Source organism: Benincasa hispida, chromosome 11, assembly GCF_027475165.1.
Source record: "Benincasa hispida cultivar pf3 chromosome 11, pf3_genome.v1.1, whole genome shotgun sequence".
Classification (NCBI taxonomy): Eukaryota; Viridiplantae; Streptophyta; class Magnoliopsida; order Cucurbitales; family Cucurbitaceae; genus Benincasa; species Benincasa hispida.
The window spans coordinates 20,481,655-20,487,183 of record NC_143488.1 but is presented as its reverse complement, the minus strand read 5'-3'; positions in this window follow the sequence as shown (position 1 = coordinate 20,487,183).

Sequence of the window (5,529 nt, the reverse complement as noted above, 5' to 3'; positions counted from 1 at the left end):
TGTGAGTTGATACTAGTTTGGTATCAAAGTATATGTTCTTGAAAACCTGAGGGTTGAGTTTAGTAAAACCAGAAGGAAATGTGGTAGAGTAGGGGTTTAAAGAGAAACCTAAGAGTTAGTCAAAGTGAGACTAAGAGGAATGGTGGAAGTAGCATGACCTAGCAGGCAACAGGAGCTGGAAGTCACAACGCTACCTGGAGACCTACCGAGGAAGGTAAGTGTGAATTTAAGTTATTCTCATTTAGTATTTGAGAAAGAAATGTTTATGTTGTAGATAATTTGGTTCAACATCTAGCTTAGAGATGTCTAGGTGAGGTATCGTTGGACAAACTAAGGAATTGGTATCAGAGTAGCGTAGTAGAAGCGTGATAATAGACAAGACTATAAGAGGTTACAACAGTGGTTGTTGTGAAACCTTAAACCAGAGTTCGTTCGAGTAAATTTCAAGGACGAAATTTTCTTAAGGGGAAAGTAAATGTGAAACCTGGATTTCCATTTTTTCCTACTTAAGCAGGTGTTAAAAGGAATTAACTAAGTGAAAGTTAAATCCTATATTAAAGGGAAGGAAATTTCTAAGTGTTTAGTAGATTTTCCTTGAGTAATTTAAGTTGAGCTTTAATTGGTGAAATTGTAGTGAAATTTGCCTAAGTGTAAAGTCAAAAATGAACCATGCGTTAAGAGACATTAACGCATAAGATGAGAAGAAAGGCGACCTACGTTCATAGGGATGAACGCATGATTGGCCGAAGTGTTGGCAAAAAGCATTGCCAAGATTTGCTCATGCATTGGGTATGCATGAGCAAGAGCAGAGAAAGCGAAATGTTGTGTGCAAGGCACTGGGTAGACAATTGTCTAGTAGATGAGCAGCGCGACACGATGAGGTGGGCAATCGTGTAGTAATTGCACGGAGGTAAACGACGCTCGCAGTAGCTAAGAGCGAGATTAGCGAGATCACTGAGAGTGAGATTAGAGAAGAGCGAGAGAATGGGAGAGAGCAAGAGAATAGGAGAGAGTGAGAGTGGAGAGAACGAGAGCATGGGAGAGAGCGAGAGGAGCGAGAGCCACGAGAGCAAAACCAGCGAGAAATTTGGAGAAAGCGAGAGCCATGAGAGCGAAACCAGCGAAATTGGGATAGATGGACGCATTTGAAGAGAATTGGATGCATTCATTAGCAATTTGGATAAAAGGAGATTACATGCAGGAATATTTTTATCGACCTAAGTAGGTGGTGTACGGTTGAGATTACATGCAAATTAAGATAATTTTGGTTGGCAAACCCAGAATTAGACAACTCAAAGCTCGGCTAGCCTAAGGAAGAGCCATTTGTATGGTGAGTTGTTGTGAGCAAAGAGTCTGGGAACGGCTATAAATAGGAGGCCTCGACATGAAGGTTAAACTCATTCCAAACAATTTTAGTAGTAAAAATCCTAAGTAGAGAGTGAGCATTTAGTGGGAAAGCTGCCGTTGGTGGTGGAGGCAAGGAATTCGAAGGAGGTGCTACACAGATTCATATTTTGTTTGAGTAGCGGAGATATTTACAAGTAAATTGCATTAGGAGGATTTGCTGACGATAAGTGGTTACTATGTGTTGTTTTGATTTATGCATGTATATGTATATATGAGCCTTGTATGTAGAGGGTAATGTCAAATGTGCATGAGTAGGGATGCATGATTTCTGTTGTGATTGTCGTGATATTGCATGTTATATTGTGATGGAAACTAGAATTATACCCGGGATATGGTTAGTATGCTTGAAAAGGGTACTTGGCGGGAAAATATGGTCGGCTTCGGTCGGCGGAAAACGATAGTCAGTGACGACCAGTGGGAAGATATGGCCAAGTTACCTAAGCATAACTAGCGGGAAAGAAATGGTCGATGTGCACATTGGCGGGAAAATGGGGTACAAGGAAAGTTTCCATAAAGCTGTTGTTGTGTTGTTAGGTTGACAGTAGTTGACTGTTAACAGGAAATGATTCAGCGGCTTGGCTGAGGAAATGACTTTGAAATGGTATTAATGTATTGTTGATTGCATGTTGTTTTCCCCAAAAGTTTGTTTTTGATAAGCCAAGGTTTCGTTTATAAAAATATACCACTCATTGGGCTTAGTAGGTCACACTCTTCAAAATGTTTTCTTATATCCCCCCCAGGTAGCGAAAAGGTGAGGAGTTCTAGAATAATGCTATGGTCAAGGCCTGCCACATGCCACAGTTACACTTTTGGGGAGTTTTACAGTTGTTGTTGTAACTTTATTGTTAAGTCTTTCATTTGTATAAACGTTACATTGTTATAATATAAAATGGGCTTACTTAATCAGTTGGTTGTTAAATTTGTACATTGGTATCAGAGTTATCTCCGCAAGAGATATTAGGTAGTAAGTGTCAACCAAACGGTTGATAACTACTGTCAATCACACCCTCTCCCAAGCTCGGAGGGTGGTCTGGGGTGGGTGTGACATGTCATACTCAACTCGACATAGTTGAGGTTTTTGGAGGCCGTTCGTTGAGTTTGCGGTGTTCGTGTGGTGGTTGTCATGTGTTTGTGGTCTAGGAGATCATTCTGTTTATGGTCGCGTTAATCGTGTAGTGCAGCGGTCGAAGTGTTCGAGCTTTCATGACTGTCGTATTGCTATGAACGAGCGTTCGTGATCAAGGGTGTTGAAGATGAGTCTTCAGAGGTATGTGTATTTTGTCACTTGATCGTATAGTAAAGCATGCTGTAATTTCGTTGTATGCATGATCCTTATGTTTTTGTTTCTTGGTTGTAATTGAGTATGTTCATATACGACTAAAATTTGGAACGATCATTCCGCTGCTCATGGAAATCATCATGTTTGATTTCCTTCAATCGGTATCAGAGTCAGGTTGTTCTGATATTCCAAATTTCACTTCTGTTTTGAACTTCTTTAACAGTCATGGTGGGTTTTCTACATTGTGTTTAATTGTTAAATGCGTTTGTGGATGGCGTTGATGAATGTTTATGGGTTAAATCCCTTTGTTTAAATCTTTCTTTAAATTACAAAGTGTTAATTTGTAAGGGCCCCTGTGTTTTTGGGCATAATTAACATGTTATCAAGTCTGTAATTCAAAGTGTTTGAGTTAGTCGAGTCGTTTGTAATGAAGTTTTGAAGCATGAAGATGCGGTTCTTAGCAAAGAAGAAGACCAAGAGTTGGTAGTGTCGTATAACCTCAGGTAAACGATCGTTGGGATCTAACTAAACGATCATGTAGATCTTTTCTATATGATCATGTAGTATTTACTAAACGATCGTTTAACTAATGTTAAACAATGGGGTAAATCGTTTACTCTATCATGTAGCATTGGTTGCCCGATCATGTAAACGCTGGAGATAGACGATCGTAGTGGGAGCATTTGATGTTCATCGTTTAGAAGAAGAAGCGCGCTAAACGATCGTGTAGTTAGCATACCTTATCGCATAGTCACTGATTACACAATCAAGCGGTATATGATACGAAGGCGCTCGCTCAGTGATCGTTTAGAGGATAGTGCTTCACCGTATCGTTGTCGTTTAGACGATCGTATAAGGCTTGCATTGCGGAGCATGCTGCACGATCGCGTACCTCGTGCTTCATCGCATGGTAAAAGGTACACGATCGTTTAGCTCTGAAAGCGTAGGTAAACGATTGAGTAAAGCATTTGCTCTTTCATGTAGACAATCACGAGGTGTTTGGTGCACGATCAGTGAAGACGCGTTGCTTCATCCGAACGGTTCAAGACCCAGTTTGCCTGTTCGAATCGAGACTCCTTGTTTTTGTAATAGTTAGCTTGTAGTTTTGAGGATTTGAGGCAATTTTTCCCGGTTCATCAAGTTTTGCTTATTATACATGAGATTTATGTGGTTTATATGCCAAAGTGTTTGACATATAGATTTGAAACCCACCTTAGGTTGTGCAATTATTCATGCATCATGTATTATAAGTGTTATAGTATTGCATGATGAAATTACAAGAAAACATGTGCATCATCATGAAAATATAAGAGTTATATTTGTACATGCAGTGAACATATTCATGCATCATCTTTATATTATAAGCGTTATAGTATAAGGGTGTATAGAAGCATGTTGTGCTTGATTCGTTGCTTGTTTGTATGAAGGTTATATAAAAAGGTAGCAATGAATGAACAATGTATGGAGCATGACACGTGGGTTGTTTATAAGCGTTATGAATGCCTTTTATGTGTTAGCTTTGCATTGTGGTTTTAGTTGTTTCTGTTATAGGTGTTATAATAGAAATTACAACTAAAATGGATAAGAAAGAGTTGCATGCAGACTTAGGGTGAACTCATGTTTTAAAAAGGTTTTACAAATTGGATTGAGATAGACTTAAGTTCAAAGGTTCTAATGGGATTAGCAACCTAGTTTTAATCTTTTTAAATCAGTTTAATAGGATTAAATTGATTGTCATAAAAGAATAAAATTGTATTAAATCTATCTATAAGGGACCTTTTGTCTAATGCGGGTTTTGTCTAGGTTGGGGTACTTAAGCTGACGGAAACGGAACACCCCTACCTGGGAACCTACCTGGAAAGGTGAATTAGATAGATTTTCTACAAGCATGCGATAGTTGGTTAAAGACTCCGTTAAAGAGTTTAAGGGATGATGATCAAAAGTTGTTTAACTATCCAAGGTAACTGCTACTCTTGGGCAAACCTAAACAGTCACTTAGCTAAAATTCTTAGCCGTGTTTTTTTCTAAGTAAACTAAACCCTAGGTTATAAAATACTCAATGGATGGAAGAGATGTATCGGATATGTCAATGATTCCACTCACGTTTCTCCCTGAATGTTCATGCCGTGAGATGTTTGGCCACATGGTGCCCTGGGAGCATCCCCTTTTGAATGGTGTTTGCATGAGTCAATATCAAGGTGGACGAGGAGACTGTTTATAGTAAGTGGATGAAGGGTGTGTGTCAACACGTCCTACGGTCTCTACCATTGGTTCGCATCATGGGATCATTTTGTACTCCCTCGTGGTGCCCTGGGAGTATCCCTCTTCGGATGGGTTTTGTGCAGTTGGTCAAGATCAAGTTGAACTCCAGAAATGGATAAGGTCGCTTTAGGTTTTTCCTCAATTGGATTTTTCCCTTCGGATTGGCTGCTTGGGGCGGATCTCTATGGCCTAAAATGGCGAGTCAGACTTACGGGAGATTGTTAAGTAAGTTAATTATCTCTTGATCAAATCAATGATGGCTAGTCATTATAGGAGCAAGAGTTGTTCTGGAATTAATGACTGGTTGAGAATTTCTCAATTCAGAGGAGGTATAATTGACCTCCCTTCGGCGGCCTTTGTCCTAAACCTTTGAAGCATCATTGCGAAACTAGATGTCACACGGGGTTCATGTTAGTTTTGCTAAACCGTATTGGATGTTGTATGTTTTTTCAACGAGTATTTGCTTAAAACCTAATGTAGGTCAATGTGTTTTTGTTTTCAGCAACTTATTTGTATTTCCGTTGAATGCCTTTAATTTGACCAATTACATACAGTGGAAAGAGTCTTGTAAAACATATTTC